The sequence below is a fragment of the Pongo abelii genome, chromosome 9 (genome assembly GCF_028885655.2).
Source record: "Pongo abelii isolate AG06213 chromosome 9, NHGRI_mPonAbe1-v2.0_pri, whole genome shotgun sequence".
NCBI lineage: Eukaryota > Metazoa > Chordata > Mammalia > Primates > Hominidae > Pongo > Pongo abelii.
Genome location: NC_071994.2, coordinates 60,035,542 through 60,053,376, shown reverse-complemented (window position 1 = coordinate 60,053,376; position 17,835 = coordinate 60,035,542). Strand labels below are relative to the sequence as shown.

At 39.9% G+C, this 17,835-nt stretch overlaps 1 protein-coding gene across 2 annotated transcripts in view; it reads right to left on the bottom strand.

Annotated features, from left to right (window-relative positions):
• The window catches only part of PIK3C2A (phosphatidylinositol-4-phosphate 3-kinase catalytic subunit type 2 alpha), a 122,979-nt gene that overhangs the window by 89,005 nt on the left and 16,139 nt on the right, over positions 1–17,835 (bottom strand).

The window sequence follows — 17,835 nt, the reverse complement described above, 5'->3', positions numbered from 1 at the left end:
TTCATCTTTTTAGATCAACCAAAACATTTTTATCACAGCTTTCTCTTCTTCACTTCTGTAGACCTTTTGCTGTTTTTGCCTATCAACATCTTTGCTTCTGGTTGTAGAACCTACGGCTTCCATTTTGGAGACTGGTCTCCCTTTATCCCACATAGTTAATTAAAATAGAACTGGCCATCTCTACCCTTGTCCCCCACTCCCATCCACTCCAGAGCATCCAAATCTGGCTCATCAGAGTTAACTCCTGGACTTCTGCTGAAACTATTTGGAAAGAAAGCTTTTCTTTGAGCTTACTAAACTCAGATATAAGCCTGGCCCTGCTGTGTCCGTCTTTGTCACCACTTGAGGAGATAATGCCTAAGAATGAATCCAGTCCAGAAGAAAGCAGAGCTAAGATAAAACGAAGAAAGACATATTCTGGCTAATATTACACTGGCATCTGGATCCAACCAAGCCCAAAGCCAACCTTTCATTTATGTAAGCCAGTAATTCTCCCTTTTTGCTTAAGCCAGTTTAAAATGAGTTTCTGCCATAAGAAAAAATGTCCTGATTAACACAGAATCTGTGAACCTATGTGTCTACCCAACAGACTAAAATAAGCTTAAGTGCAAAGGCCTACTTGTTTATTTTTGGAGTTCCCCACAACATTTAAAAGTACCTTGCTTAATGAATAAGAAACTTAATTTACTGAACATGTGGGGTTTGTTTGTTTGTTTAGACAGAGTCTCATTCTGTTGCTCAGACTGGAGTGCAGTGGCACAGTCTCGGCTCACTGCAACCTCTGCCTCCTGGGTTCAAGCGATTCTCCTGCCTCAGCCTCCCGAGTAGCTGGGATTACAGGCGCTCGCCACCACACCCGGCTAATTTTTGTATTTTTAGTAGAGACCAAAATGTTTAGTAGAGACTAACAGCGTTTTGCCATGTTGACCAGGCTGGTCTTGAACTCCTGACCTCAAGTGATCCGCCTGCCTCGGCCTCCCAAAGTGCTGGGATTACAGGCGTGAACCACCTCACCTGGCTGAACATGTGTTTTAACAAGAGGGAGTGAGGGCTATTGGACAGTCTTAAAGAAGGCATTTCCAATGGCACAAGAGTATGGATATATAGTAGGAAAAATAAATCAAGTATAATCACCTATTGTGGAATACCAAAGTATACTGCCTATTTTTCACAAAATCAGGCGTATTAAAACAAAACAGCAGCCACGCACAGTGGCTCACACCTGTAATCCCAGCACTCTGGGAGGCCGAGGCTAGTGGATCACCTGAGGTCAGGAGTTCAAGGTCAGCTTGGCCAACATGGTGAAACCCCATCTCTACTAAAAATAGAGAATTTAGTTGGGTGTGGTGGCACACCAGGCCTGTAATCCCAGCTACTCAGGAGGCTGAGGCAGAAGAATCCCTTGAACCCAGGAGGCAGAGATGGCAGTGAGCCGAGGTCACCATTGCACTCTAGCCTGGGCAACAAGAGCGAAAATTTGTCTCAAAAAAAAAAAAAAAAAAAAAAAAATTAGCATTTTACAAAGAGAAAGCTACTTAGATATAATTCATCTTCCACAAGCATAATGCCAATTTGTTATTTAAATATTCTCCTTGTTGCCACATTTGGTAATGAACAATGTTCACAGTATTCTGAGAGAAGAATCTAGATTTTTTAAAATTAGTTTACAATAGTTTATTCACGGGTGAATACACTTGTTCTAAGTATTTCAAATGAATGCTAACTCTCATTTACTAATAAAGATATAAAATTAATCATCTGAAATATATTTTAATAGTGAGTATGGGTTTTTCTCACATCACCAATGTATTTGCTTGCTCTATTTCTAGTACCAACACCCAAAGTAGTATATGCTAAAGTAAATTCAACTCTAAGTAGTAAAAGTGAGCTGATTGCTACCAGCTAAGTTACCATATTTTAGTTTTCCAAGAGGTTATCATGCATGTATACTAAAATGGCAATAAAAGGACTTAACAGATTGTCCAAAAGTAACCCTGTGCTTCAGCTGTTTTTCTGGGGCTGCTGCACTGACATGCTCCATTAATTTTTTTAAATAAAACTTCATTTGATGACAAACATTTAGCAGGAAATAATTTCCTACATCGTAATTCAAAATGAAAACTTCAATGCTAATGTTCCCCTAATTCAAGCTGAGAAAGACAATATAACTAGTATTTGAATGAGGCCTGCATATCATCTGCCAAAATTTTCTCAACATAAAGTAACCCAGTGAAGATCACAAGGCTGTAGCTACTTTAAAATTCTTCAAAAGTGGGTAATTAAACTATTTAGTTAAACGTTTGGACACCATTTGCATATCCCAAAACAGAAGAATTAATTTAAAAGTTCTTGGCTTCTTCTGTGTTAGACAGCCATTTACAATTTAAATTTAAACCCCAGAAAACAGAAAAAGCAAGTTGGTGCTGCTACCCATCTAAATGTTTTCCTGATATTAAAATTTCAAGACAACTAAGAAAACTAAAAAAGAATTATTTGAGTTGAACAATACAGATATTTGTCCTCCCAAATGAATATAAACTTTAAAGGAAAATAAATTATGGTACTTCCATGGAACTGATTTTTTTTTTTTGAGACAGAGTCTTACTCTGTCGCCCAGGCTAGAGTGCAGTGGTGCAATCTCGGTTCACCGCAACCTCTGCCTCCCGGATTCAGGGGATTCTCCTGCCTCAGCCTCCTGAGTAGCTAGGATTACAGGTGCCCACCACCATGCCCGGCTCATTTTTGATTTTTTTTTTTTTTTTTTTTAGTAGAGATGGGGTTTCACCACGTTGGCCAGGCTGGTCTCAAACCCCTGACCTCAGGTGATCCACCCACCTCAGCTTCCCAAAGTGCTGGATTACAGGTGTGAGCCACTGAGCCCAGCTGGAACTGAATATTATACCATCATTAAAAATAAAATCATGGGCTGGGTGAGGTGATTCTTAAACTTTGGGAGGCTGAAGTGGGAAGACTGCTTGAGCCCAGGAGTACCAGACCAGCCTGGGCAACATGGCCAGACCCTATCTCTATAAATAAATAAATACATAAATTTTAAAAATTAAAAAAAAAAAAAGATTATGGGCTGAGTATGGCAGCTCAGGCCTATGATCCCAGCACTTTGAGGCTTTGAGAGGCCAAGGCAGGAGCATCACTTGAGGTCAAGAGTTCGAGACCAGCCTGGGCAACATAGCCAGACCCCTATCTCTACCAAAAAAAAGTTATTTGGATATGTTGGAGCATGCCTGTAGTCTCAGCTAGTCAGGAGACTGAGGTGAGAGGAACACTTGAGCCCAGGTGTTCAAGGTTACAGTGAGCTATGATTGTGTCACTGCACTCCAGCCTGGGGGACAGAATGAGTCTCTGTCTCTAAACAATAAAACAAAAACCAAACAAAAAATAATTATGACTGCAGTCAACCATGGAAAGTATCTGATAAAACTGTAGCAAATATCTGCATATCTCTATGTATAGAGATATATAGATACTATATGCCAAACATTGCTTTAAGCAATGTATTAACTAATTTAATCCTCACAAATTTTATAATGTAGCTATTAGTATCCCTAGTATACAAATGAAGAAATTTAAGCATACAAGTTATGTAATCTGCTCAGTCTCACCACAGCTAGCAAGTGGTGAAATCAGGACTCAATTTCAGGCAGTACTAATTCTCCACAATGCACTTTAAAGTTATCTGGGTAAGTGTCTAAATTAGTATAATTTATCCACTATAAATATCAACTTTCATCTTCAATCATAGGGTTATTTTAATAAATTTGTTTCTTTATATCATGAGGTAATTAATACTGCTATTTAGTTATAACATGTACCAATTTATCAGTTAATTTATCATCACCAGATGACTAGCAAATTTGTAATTTCACTGAGGGCAAGAACTTTTTTTCATCTTCTACTCTCAAACTTCTAATGCAGTTGAATGAATGCATCAATGACTAGAGAAAATAAGACACCATTCCTTTTATCAAAGAGAAGCTCAAATTCTGAAACAGAAAAAACAGGCTAAAATGACTCATTTATTAATAATTCAAACTTTACTAAAAAATAACATGGTCGAGTTTAGAATAAACAAGTGGGGTGGGGGAGCAGATTATCTTAAAAACTAGGAGGGAGATGGTAATAGAAAACTAAAAGTAAAAGTTGTTCCATCTCTGTTAAAAGGAAAAACCCCAGTACACGACAAGATAATATTCTCCTATCTCTACTGATTCATGGAAGGAAAAAACGTCATCTGATGAAAGAAACCAAGTACTCTGGTGTTAGGAACTATACAAATTTGTCACAAAGACAAAAATAAAAGAATGTCCAGGTATTTGATGTGATTAGGTTAGAGCAACACTGTTCAAAAGAAACAGAATGAGGCCAGTAGCGATGGCTCATGCCTGTAATCCCAGCACTTTGGAAGGCCAAGGCAGGTGGATCACCTGAGGACGGGAGTTTGAGACCAGCCTGGCCAGTATGGTGAAACCTTGTCTCTACTGAAAATACAAAAATTAGCTAGGCATAGTGGTGGGTGTCTGTAATCTCAGCTACTCCCAAGGCTGAGGCAGGAGAACTGCTTGAACCCTGGAGGTGTATATTGCAGTGAGCCAAGATCATGCCACCACACTCCAGCCTGGGCAACAGAGTGAGACTCCATCTCAAAAAAAAAAAAAAAAAAAAGAAAAGAAAAAAATGCATGTCACATATAATTTAAAATTTTCTACAGCTACATTAATGAAAAAAGACATATTTAATCTATCAAAAATATTGTCATTTTAACAGGTAATATAAAAATATGAATGAAATATTTTATGATTTTAAAAAACACAATGTCCTTGAAATCTGTGTATATTATGCATTAGCACATCACAATTTGGACTAGTTACATTTCAAGTGCTCAGCAGCCAAAGATATCTAGTGAACAGTGCAAGGTTAGAGTTATGAAGCGAGAAACAGGAACAAAAAACAAGGTGAACAAGTATCATTGCTTTCTGAGTGGTAAGGAAAAATTTATCTTCCCAACAGTCATCTCTTTCCACACGCCAACAAAATATCTCAAATTCGTGTTATTCTGAGGGAGAACAAAATTTTCTTTTTATTTTTTTAAGTCCCACAGATAACTTACTGTCTTATTTATTATCTACTTTTTTGAGACAGAGTCTTGCTCTGTCGCCCAGGCTGGAGTGCAGTGGCGCAGTCTCAGTTCACTGCAACGTCCACTTCCCAGCCTCCAGAGTAGCTGGGATTACAGGTGCTAGCCACCACACCTGGCTGATTTTTGTATTTTTAGTAGAGATGGGGTTTCACCACGTTGGTCAGGCTGGTCTCAAACTCCTGACCTCAGGTAATCCGCCCATCTCAGCCTCCCAAAATGCTGGGATTACAGGTGTGAGCCACCACACCTGGCCTATTTATTTATTTTGAAGACAGGGTCTAGCTCTGTTGCGCAGGCTGAAGTGCAGCGGCTCGATCATAGCTCACCATAACCTAGAACTCCCGGGCTCAAGCAATCCTTTTGCCTTAACTTCTTGAGCAGCTGGGACTACAGGCATGTACTACTACATACAACTAATTTTTAAATTTTTTGTAGAGACAGGGTCTCACCGTGTTGCCCAGGCTGGTCTCAAACTCCTGGCTCAAAGCAATCCTCTCACCTGAGCCTCTCAAAGCACTGGGATTACTGGCATAAACCATTGAACCTGGCCAACCTACAGCCTTTAAATGAGGTCTTATCCTTTATAACTTTTTAATTTTTAAAGTACATACTTTCTAATTACCTTAATATTCTAGATTTAGAAAACTGTTAACATTTTAGAGAGAAATGTGTTCACAATCAACCACATAGGATAAGTTACAAAAAGATTAAATTTTTAAAAATAGAGACAAGGTCTCACTCTATCACTGAAGCTGGAGGGCAGTGACATCATCACAGCTCACTGTAATCTCAAACTCCTAAAGGCTCAAGGGATTCTCCTGCCTCAGCCTCCCGAGTAGCTGAGATTACCAGCATAACCCGGCCCAGCTAATGTTTTCATTTTTCGTAGAGACAGGGTCTGGCTATATTGCCCAGGCTGATCTCGAACTCCTAGCCCTAAGTGATCTCACCTCAGCCTCCCAAATCACTGGGATTACAGTGTGAGCCATTGTCCTGGCTCTAAATCAGTGTAAAGAAATTCAATCATGAAAACAAAAGACAACACAGAATTCCTTTGTAACCTCAGCATAAAGGCCTCCTAATATGACTCAAAATCTAGAAGCCATATGTGAAAAGATTCAAGCACATAAACATCTTTTAAAATAACTTTTGTTTGGCAGAAAAGCATCAATGTATGTATTCATTTCCTCAGTAAATATTTATTGGGTGTATACTGTGCATCAAGCACTGCTGTAGGCAATGAAAAGCTAAAATAAAAATAACTGAACCAAGCCTGGGCAACGTGGTGAATCCTTAACTCTATGAAAACAATATATATATAAAAACCAGCAGGGCGTGGTGGTACATGTTACTCGGGAGTCTGAGATGGGAAGATTGCTTGAGCCCAGGGGGTCAAGGCTGCAGTGAGCTAAGATCGTGCCACTGTATTCCACCCTGGGCCACAGAGCCAGATTCGCTGTCAAAAATAAATAAATAAAAACAATAGAACCATAAAAATGTCAGTGAAAAGCAATAAACCAAGAAAAAAATTTTGCTATTCAGATCACAAAGAGCTAATCTTTCTAATATATTAAAAAGAACTACTAGAAAACAAAACAACAACAACAACAAAAAAAGGCTAGGCGCAGTGGCTCACACCTGTAATCCCAGCATTTTGGGAGACTGAGGCAGGTGGATCACCTGAGGTCAGGAGTTCGAGACCAGCCTGACCAACATGGAGAAACCCCATCTGTACTAAAAATACAGAAATTAGCCAGATGTAGTGGTGAACACCTGTGATCCCAGCTACTCAGGAGGCTGAGGCAGGAGAATCACTTGAACCCGGGAGGCAGAGGTTGCAGTGAGCCGAGATTGTGCCACTGCATTCCAGCGGATACCCTCATTTCAGACTACGGTTACAAGTACTGGGTTCCTGTATTACTCGTACTGTTTTGGACTTGCCTACAAATCAAGGGTTCCTATGAACCCAACTCAGGTTTTATAATTTGCTAGAATGGTTCACAAAACTCAGGTAGAGTTTACTTATTACTGACTTATTATAAAGGATACAACTCAGGAATACCCAAATGGAAGAGTTTACTTATTACTGACTTATTATAAAGGATACAACACAGGAACAGCCAAAGGGAAGAGATGCATAGGGCAAGGTATTAGAGGTGGCGGGACAGAACTTCCATGCCCTTTCTGGACACTATCTCCCGGCACCTCTATGTGTTCACCAACCCAGAAGCTCTCCAAACCCTGTCATTTAAGGGTTTTAATGGAGGCTTCATTATATAGACATGGTTGATTAAGTCTCTGGCCGTTGGTGATTGGTCTCTAGCACCTCTCCTCTCCCGAACCCTCTAATCATGTTTTGGTCTTTCAGACAACCAACACCCATCCTAAAGTTATATAAGAGCCCCCAGTCACCAATCATCTCATTTTTTTTTTATTATAACACAGTTCACTCAATGGAATTCTATATAGCAATGCAAATGGATCCACTAGAGTTGTACAATAAAACTTAGAAAGATGTTGAGCAAATGAAGAAAGACAGAAAACACACACACACATACACATACACACACATGTAAGGCACTGGGTGTGGCATGCCCGTAGTCCCAGCTACTTGGGAAGCTGTGGTAGGAAGATCCCTTGGGCCCAGGAGTTCAATACCAACCTGGGCAACATGGTGAGATCCCATTTTTAAATATATATATATATATACACACACACACACACACAAACACACACACACGATTTGATTCATATAAAAACTATTTTATTTAAGAATGCTTACATTATGGCAAAACTGTGAAGGAAATGATTATCAAAAGTTAGAATAGCCGGGCACAGTGGCTCACACCTGTAATCCCAGCACTTTGGGAGGCCGAGGCGGGTGGATCACTTGAGGTCAGGAGTTCAAGACCAGCCTGTCCAACATGGAGAAACCTCATCTCTACTAAAAATATAAAAAATTAGCCGGGCGTGGTGGCACATGCTTGTAATCCCAGCTACTCAGGAGGCTGAGAAAGAGAATCGCTTGAACCTGGGAAACGGAGGTTGTGGTTAGCCAAGACCGTGCCATTGTACTCCAGGCTGGGCAACAAGAGTGAAACTCTGTCTCAAAAAAAAAAAAAAAAAAGTTAGAATAGCAGTTACTCATAAAAAAAATAATCAGAAAGAAATATAGTGGGGACTTCGGGGTACTAGCAATGTTCTGCTTCCTAACCTAGTGACTGGTTACACAAGTATTTATTTATAATTATTTTTTAAATAATCATATATGATTTATGCACTTTTCTGTGCATTACTTAACCATAAAGAATAATCTGCTCTTGGCTGGGTGAAGTGACTCACAAAACACATTGGGAGGCTGAGAGAAGAGGAGCCCAGGAGTTTGAGACCAGCCTGAGCAACACGGCAAAACCCTATCTCTACACAAATTTTAAAATTAGCTAGGCATGGTGGCACATGCCTGTAGTCCCAGCTACTTTGGAGGCTGAGAGGTAGGAGGATCACTTGAGCCCAGCAAGTTGAGGCTGCAGTGAGTCAAGATCGTTCACTGTACTTCAGCCTGGATGACAGAACAAGACCCTGTCTCAAAAAAAAAAAAAAAAAAAAAAAAAAAAAGTTCAACTTGGAAAGTTTATCTTTTAGTGATAACATTAAAAAATACAAATAAAAGCTATACTGTCCCCCTTTCATTCGCCAATCTAGACGCTAAATTAAAGAGACTGCTCTCACTCATTAAGAGACATGGGGAAAGGATAAGACTATAACAAACTTTATAAAATAGAGTTTCTCAAATGTTCATCATCTGTGAATTAATGAGCACTGCACGTAACATGAACAATTTATGTAAAACATTCACTGCATTTTTATTTATTCAGTTATTTATTTTTGAGACAGGTTCTCACTCTGTCGCCAGGCCGAAGTGAAGTGGGATGATCACGGTTCACTGCAGCCTCGACCTCCCAGGCTCAGGTAATCCTCCTACCTCAGTCTCCAGAGTAGCTGGAACTACAAGAATGCATCACTATACCCGGCTAAGTTTTGTATTTTTTGTAGAGATGAGGTTTTGCCATGCATGTTGCCCAGGCTGTTCTCAAACTCCTATATTCAAGCAATCCTCCTGCCTTGGCTTCCCAAAGTGCTGGGATTACAGACATGAGTCACCACGCTCGGCCTCACTGCATTTTAAAATACAAGTAAAACATTAAAAAATGAATGCAGTAGTTCCCCCTTATCCACAGTTTCTCTTTCCAAGGTTTCAGTCACCCATAGTCAAAAGTGGTCCAAAAATATTAAATAGAAAATTCCAGATATCAACAATTCATAAGTCTTAAACAACTTTTATGAAAGTATACTGTTACGATTATTCTATTATTACTTATTGTTATTCTCTTACTGTGCCTAACTTATAAATTAAACTTTACTGGCCAGGCACAGTGGCTCATATCTGTAATCCCAGAACTTTGGGAGGCCAAGGTGGGTGGATCACCTGAGGTCAAGAGTTCGAGACCAGCCTGGCCAACATGATGAAACCCCGTCTCTACTGAAAATACAAAAATTAGCCGAGCGTGGTGTGGTGGCACACGTCTGTGATCCCAACTTCTTGGGAGGCTGAGGCAGGAGAATCCCTTGAACCTGGGAGGCAGAGGTTGCAGTGAACTGAGATCGTGCCACTGCACTCCAGCCTGGGCAACAGAAAGAAACTCTGTAAAAAAACAAAAAAACAAAAGAAAAACACTTTATCATTAAGTATGTACATATAGGAAAAAACACAGTATAGTCATGTACCACATGACACTCTGGCCAACGGCAGACAATATATATGACAGTGGGCCCTCAGGATTATAATGGGCCAGGTGCGGTGGCTCACACCTGTAGTCCCAGTACCCTCCCTTTGGGAGGTCGAGGAGTGGGGTATGCTTAAACCCAGGAGTTCGAGACCAACCTGAGCAACATAGTGAGAACCCTTTAAAAAAAAAAAAAAAAAATTAGCCAGGCATGGTGGCACATGCCTGCAGTTCTAGCCACTCAATTTCAGCTCTTTGGGAGGCTGAAGTAGAAGACTCACTTGAGACCAGGAGTTTGAAGTTACAGTGAGTTATGATCATGCCACTGTACCTCTTGCCTGAGCACAGAGTAAGATCCTGTCTCTAAAAAGAAAAAAGATTATGTTATAACAGAGATGAAAAACTCCCAGTAATATTTCCTATATTTTTCATTGTTACTTTATAGTACACTCCTTCTACTGAAAAAAAAAAAAAGTTAACTGTAAAATAGCCTCAAGTAGGTCCTTCAGGAGGTATTTCAGAAGACGGCATTGTTATCCTAGGAGATGACAGCTCCATGCATGTTATGGCCCCTGAGGACTTCCAGTGAAACAAGATGTGGAGATGGAAAACAGCTGTATTCATTATCCTGACCTTGTGTAGGCCTAGGCTGCCATGTGTGTTTGTGTCTTAGTTTTTAACAAAAAAGTTTACAAAGTTAAAAAAAATTTAAAATTTAAAAAATAGAAAATAGCCGCTTGTAGAATAAGGATATAAAGTATTTTTGTATAGCTGTACTATGTTCTTATATGTTATTACAAAAGTGTCAGAAGTTAAAAAAAATTAAAAAGTTTATAAAGTAAAAAGGTTACAGTAAGCTAAGGTTAATTTATTACTAAAGAAAGAAAAATGGCTGGGGATGGTGTCTCATGCTTATAATCCCAGCACTTTGGGTGGCCAAGAGGAGAGCATCCTTAAGCCCAGGAGTTTGAGACCAGCCTGGGCAATGTAGCAAGACCACCTTCCTCAACTACAAAAATTTAAAAAAATAATTAGCCGAGTGTGGTGGCACACACCTATATTCCTAGCTACTCAGGAGGCTGAGGTGAGAGGATCATTTGAGCCTAGGAATTCCAGGCCACAGTAAGCTGTGATCACACCATTGCACTAGCCTGGTCAACAGAGTGAGACTGTCTAAAAAAGATTTTTTTTTTAATTAAAAAGAAAAATATATATATTTTTACAAATTTAGGATAGTACATATACAGTGTTTATAAAATCTACAGTAGTATACAGTAATGTCCTAGGCCTTTGCATTCACTCACTATTCACTCATTGACTCACCCAGAGCAATTTCCAGTCCTGCAAGCTTCACTCATACTTAAGTGCCCTACACAGGTGCATTTTTAAATCTTTTATACCGTATTTTTACTGTGCCTTTTCTATGTTTAGATATGCAAATACTTACCAATTGTTACAATTGCCTACAGTATTTAGTATAATAACATGCTATATAGTATGTACGGCATTTAATATATGTACAGCAATATGTCATAAAGTTTATAGCCTAAGAGCAAAAGGCTATATACTACATACCCTAGGTGCGTAGTAGATTACGCCATCAAGATTTGTTTAAGTTCTTGCTATGACATTCACACAATGACAAAACTGCCTACTGATGCATTTCTTAGAACATATCCCTGCCATTAAGCAACACATGACTATATATATAGGGTTTGGTACTATCTGAAGTTTTAGGCATCCACTGGGGATCTTGGAACATATCCTACCAAGGATAAGGTGGGGAAACTACTATAGTAAGATATTACAATCAGTGAGAGAAACGGTTATACACTCTCATCATTGTATGCATATCTAGTAAATTTACTTATTTCTCTTATATTAGAAAATTCTAATTCAGTTATAGCTTATCAGGAAGGCAACAATAGTTAGTGGTCACCATATCAGATACTTAATGGAAACTTACAGGCTCTATCTTCAAAATATTTCTGAACCTAAACATTTCTTCATTACGTTCTCAATACCATCCTAGACCAATTAATCATCATCTCTTGTTCTTTCCTAGATTACTGAAATAGCCTTCCCCAAACTGTTTCCCTGCTAGATTTATAACCCCTCCTTTCCCCACCTTCAGACTATCCTCAACACAGTAGCTGGAGTGATCTTGAAAAATCTAAAACTTGTCACTCCTCTGCACAGAATTTTCAACAGCTCCTAACTCATTCAGAGAAAAGGTACAATCTTTACAATGGCCCACCAGGCATACTAATATTTGGCCCCCCATTATCTCCCTCCTGTAACTCTGCACTGCTTCCATCACACTGGCCCCCTTGTTGTTCCTCAACACCTTATGCTCCCAACTCAGGGCCTCTGCTCTTCTGTTACCTCTGACTAGACTGTTCCCCCGAATCACTGAATGGCTTAATCCCTCACTTCCTTCAAGTCTTCATTTAAAAGGTGACACTTGTGTAAAGTCCTCCCTGATAACCAAGTTAAAACTGCAATTTTCGCCCACTCCACTGTCTATCACCTTACCTTAATTTTCTCCTTAGCATTTACTACCATCTAGTATACTATATATTTACTTATTTTGTTTATTGCCTGCATTTCCCCCTCTAGGCTATAAATTTCATGAAGCTGGGATTTATTTGTCTGGTTTACTGCTATATTTCCAGCACTCTAGTCCTGGAATAACAAAGCTTTCATTCAAGTATTTGTTAAACAAATAGGTGAAATTAAATCTAATATGGAACAAAAATATCACATTCAAAATGAGTATTTTAACCTAAGAGATATAATAAAGAGATACAACAGATTTTTAACCCACTCTTGTTGCATTTTTTAAAGTATTTAGAAGCCATCTTAAATGTGCCAAATAATACGCCGTCAATTTCTTCCTCTAAGGGAAAAAAATCCATATGTATATCTCGGAATTGTTCTTCAGAGCCACATGGCCCTTTTTAGTCAGACCAAAACACATTCCTATTTTGAAGTACTTGTGAGAAATATAGTTCATGTCTGCTTGAGGATAGAAATACTGGCCTTGGCCGGGCACGGTGGCTTGATGCCTATAATCCCAGCACTTTGGGAGGCCAAGGCGAATGGTCAGGAGTTGAAGCCCAGGAGTTCAAGACCAGCCTGGACAACATACTAAAACCCCATCTCTATCAAAAATACAAAAATTAGCTGGGTGTGGTGGTTCGGGCCTGGGCAGCTACTCAGGAGGCTGAGGTGGGAAGATTGCTTGAGCCAGGTCAAGGCTCCCTAGCGCATGGGTGATAGAGCCTGGGTGATAGAGCAGATCCTGTCTCAAAGAAATACTGGCTTTGGGCTCAACAGAGCAATTTGGCTACAGATAAATCTTTAGGCGTTATCTATGTGTACAGCTGAAGACCTAAAGTCATGGAAGTAGTTGAGATTGCCCTGGGAGAATGTGTAGAGTGAAGATAAAAAAGAAACAAGAAAAAAATCATGAGAGCGATTAGCACATAAAGACTGGTATCAAATAAATACAAGGAACAGAGTATCCTAAGGAGGAAATGGTTAATATTGTCAGAAACTACAGAGAGATGACACAGGATAAGGACTGGAATAAAACACTAGATCTAAGAACTCAGTGATGTTTAAAATAATAGCTTTACTGAGATATAACTCACTTAATATAAAATTTACCCTTTTAAAGTATACTATTCAGTTGTTTTTAGTATATTCAGAGGTGTGTGACTATCACTACCACCAAGTTTCAGAACACTTTCATCACCCCATAAAGAAACCCTGCACCCATTTGCAGAGTTTCTAATTGGCAGGGTTTCACATTTCCCCTAATATTAGTGATTTTAAAAAAAGACAGTTTTGGAGAAGCATGAAAAACTAAAAGAAAAGTAAGGAATTATAAGTAACAAGGTTATATTATTCTTTCAAAGGGAACTAGGAGAGAGAGGTAAATAGGAAGAGGTGGTATCAGAATGGCTGTTTAAAATGGGAAAGGCCATAGACTGAAGGGAAGGATTCAGGGAAAAAGACTGAGAGGCACAGAGACAGAAGATAGATACTCGCTCACAAACTGGATACAGTTGAATAGGATACAATCGGAAACACAGATGGAAGGGTTTGACTTGGAAAGGAAGAGACACCTTAGGGGACTATGGTGATAAAAGTAAGAAACTACTAAGTCGATAACTAAAAATGAGGGACAGCTGGGAGCCAATGGTAGGAAGCAGATTTACTTTTTGCTAAATTTTGGTAGTTTTAAATTTTTCATCATTTGCATGTTTTACTATCTCAAAATAAAGATGATAAATACGGGGATTTTGGGCCGGGCATGGTGGCTCACGCCTGTAATCCTAGCACTTTGGGAGGCCGAGGTGGGTGGATCACTTGAGGTCAGGAGTTCGAGACCAGCCTGGCCAACATGGCAAAGCCCCACCTCCACTAAAAATACAAAAATTAGCTGGGCATGGTGGTGCACGCCTGTAATCTCCAGCTACTCAGGAGTCTGAGGCAGGAGAATCACTTGAGCCCAGGAGGTGGAGATTGCAGCGAGCTGAGATCATGCACCACTACACTCCAAACTGGGTGACAGAGTGAGACCCTGTCTCAAAAAAAAAAAAAAAAAAAAGAAGAAGAAAAAGAAAAAGAAATGTCACAGAACAGAGAACACACAAACACCTAACGAATTAAATTTTAGAAAGTGATAGCCCTTTAATAGAGAGAGAGGCCCAACACTACTCTCTTCCCTGGTGCAGCAGCATCAGGAGAAAACATACTGTAGATGGGGATAAGAAGAAACAAACCAGACTTTTAAGAAATTTTTAATGCCAAATGTAGGCCAGCATGACAGATTAAAATTCCAAGGCGTGGTGGAGGTAAAGCTGAGTAGTCTAATGTGCTGGAAAAAGAATTACAAGGAGCCCCAGACATGGAACCCATCTGTACCCATCTACCAACTCTCCTACAGGTCTTCACTAAATACACAGGTAGCACACTGAAAGCTGAAGACAGGTCAGAAGAACTGAAAGAGATCCCATCTGAAGTATGTAGGCCTCCCTGAAGTACAAGGCAGTTATCTTCCAAAGGAGGATTGGCAAGTGGCAGACAGAAATCCATCTGAGGTAATCCAAGCTTTTGGCTACCAAATGCTGTGGAGGCAAGAGCTGAGAAAAAGCCCTCCACGGCATTCCAGGCCTTCACAGAATGTAAAACAGCTGCCCTCCTGAGGCAAGGCTAAGAGCAGCAAGGCAGAGATCTCCTGAGACACAGAAAGGCAAGAAGCACAATTAAAGAACAAAGAGAACCTCCCAGTGACCTAAAAAGCTGGCAGCTCAACTGGCAAAACAGATCTCTGAAATCATGTCAGTGCTTAGATCCCAAATCCTGCTGAGGAGAAAGTCATAAATCTGCCCCAAAGTATTTGGACCCAGTGGTAAACTGAATCAAATTACAGCTGCAACAAAGCACAGACTCATCTTACTTATAAATTAGACTTACTCAATTTAGTGGCCAGACAGAATAAATGGAATTTTGGAGGTAAATATTAAGTAAAAAATAAGTAAACTTCAGGTTCTCCTTTGTTTTATAGAAGTTGTCTGGTATACAGGCCAGGTACGGCAGCTCACGCCTGTAATCCCAGCACTATGGGAGGCCGAGGCGGGTGGATTACCTGAGGTCAGGAGTTCGAAACCAGCGTGGCCAAGACAGTGAAACCCCATCTCTACTAAAAATACAAAAATTAGCCGGCATGGTAGCACAGGCCTGTAATCCCAGATACTCAGGAGACTGAGGCTGGAGAATTGCTTCAACTTGGGAGGCAGAGACTGCGGTTTTTTTTAGTATTATATTCAGTTGTTTTTAGTATATTTTTAGTATATTCACAGGTGTGTGACCATCACTACTACCAAGTTTCAGAATACTTTCATCGCCCCATAAAGAAACCCTGCACTCATTAGCAGTCACATTTCCCCTCCCTAATATTAGTGATTTTAAAAGAAGACAGTTTTGGAGAAGTATGAAAAACTAAAAAGTGAGCCGAAATTGAGCCACTGCACACCAGCCTGGGTCACAGAGTGAGGCTCTGTCTCAAAAAAAAAAAAAGAAGTTGTCTGGTATAAAATAAAAGATTACGAGACATAAAAAGAAGCAAGAAAATGTGACCAGTGGTAAGTAAAAGTAAAGGAAATAGTCAAAATAAGCAAACTCAAAGATGCCCCAAATGTTGGAATTATTATTAAATAGTAAGTTTAGGCTGGGCGTGGTGGCTCATACCTGTAATCCCAGCACTTTGGGAGGCCAAGGTGGGTGGATCGCTTGAGGTCAGCAGTTCAAAACCAGCCTACAACATGGCGAAACCCTGTCTCTACTAAAAATACAAAAATTAGCTGGGCATAGTGACACGTGCCTGTAATCCCAGTTACTCAGGAGGCTGAGGCAGGAGAATTGCTTGAACCTGGGAGGCAGAGGTTGCGGTGAGCCAAGATCACGCCACTGTATTCCAGCCTGGGCAACAGAGTGAGACTCCATCTCAAAAAAAATAGTAACTGTAAAATAATTATGATAGGCTGGGTGCGGTGGCTCACACCTGTAATCCCAGAACTCTGAGAGGCCAAGGCAGGTGGATCACCTGAGGTAAGGAGTTTGAGACCAGCCTGGCCAACATGGTGAAACACCATCTCTATTAAAATACAAAAATTAGCCAGGCGTGGTGGCACGCACCTGTAATCCCAGCCACTCAGGAGGCTGAGACAGGAGAATCACTTGAACCCAGGAAGCAGAGGTTGCAGTGAGCCGAGATTGCGCCACTGCACTCCATCCAGCCTGGGCGACAGAGCAAGACTCCATCTCAAAAAAAAAAAAATTATGATAAAAATATTAAATGATCTAGTAGAAAAGACAGACAATATGTATGAAGTGATGGGACATTTCAGCATAGTAATAGGAGCTACAGAAAAGAAATACTGGAAAGGAAAAATATATTCAAAATCAATAATTAATTAGATGGACTTAGCAGAAGGATTGATAAACCCAAGGACAGATCAATAGAAAATATCCAAACTGAAACAGAGAAAAAGAGGGAGAAGGGAATACAACAGCATGTCTAAGTTCTGTGGGACAATTCCAAATGGTCTAATATAATATGTAATTGGAGTCCAAGAAGGAGAGGAGAGAGAATGAAACAGAAGAAATATTTTAAAAGGAAATGGCCAGAACTTTCCACAAAGAAAGACATCAACCAAACAAAACCAAGAAGTTCAGTGAAGCCCAAGCAGGATAAAAATATACTAGAGGATTCACCTAATGAGGTTATAATGTAGTTTAAATGACTGCTTGAAAGAAATTATGTCGGTTCTTATTAATACATGGAGTTAGGATCAAATCAATCTATTGTCTACAGAGTCCGTTCCTAAAGAAACCATGGAGGTAAGTTTTAATTTTACATCCTACCTATTAAAGAATTTAGCCTTGCCCAAAGACAGGTGCCCTCTGCTCCTGAGAGGTAATCTATGTCATACTTGACAGGAGTGTCTTTCTGGGCAGGGTTGGCAAACCAGAAAGGCCAAACATGTGATTTAGGATGGAGACTTTGGGTCACCCAGTATCAGTCTGAATCCAATCTGGAGACTGAGCTCAACTATGTGGGCAATCCATCAATCAAACATGCCTATTTAATGAAGTCCTAATTTGAAAATCTGGACACTGAAGTACAAGTGAGCTTCCCCAGATGGCAATAGTCCATGCATACTGTCACATATTGATACTGAGAGTAACACCTCCTGACTTAATGGGGAGCGAATACCAGATGCTCCAACATTTGAGACCCTCTTGAACTTGGTTCTATGGGCTCCTTGCCTTGATCTTAATCTGTATCCTTTCCTTGAAATAAACTGTAACCATGAACATAAT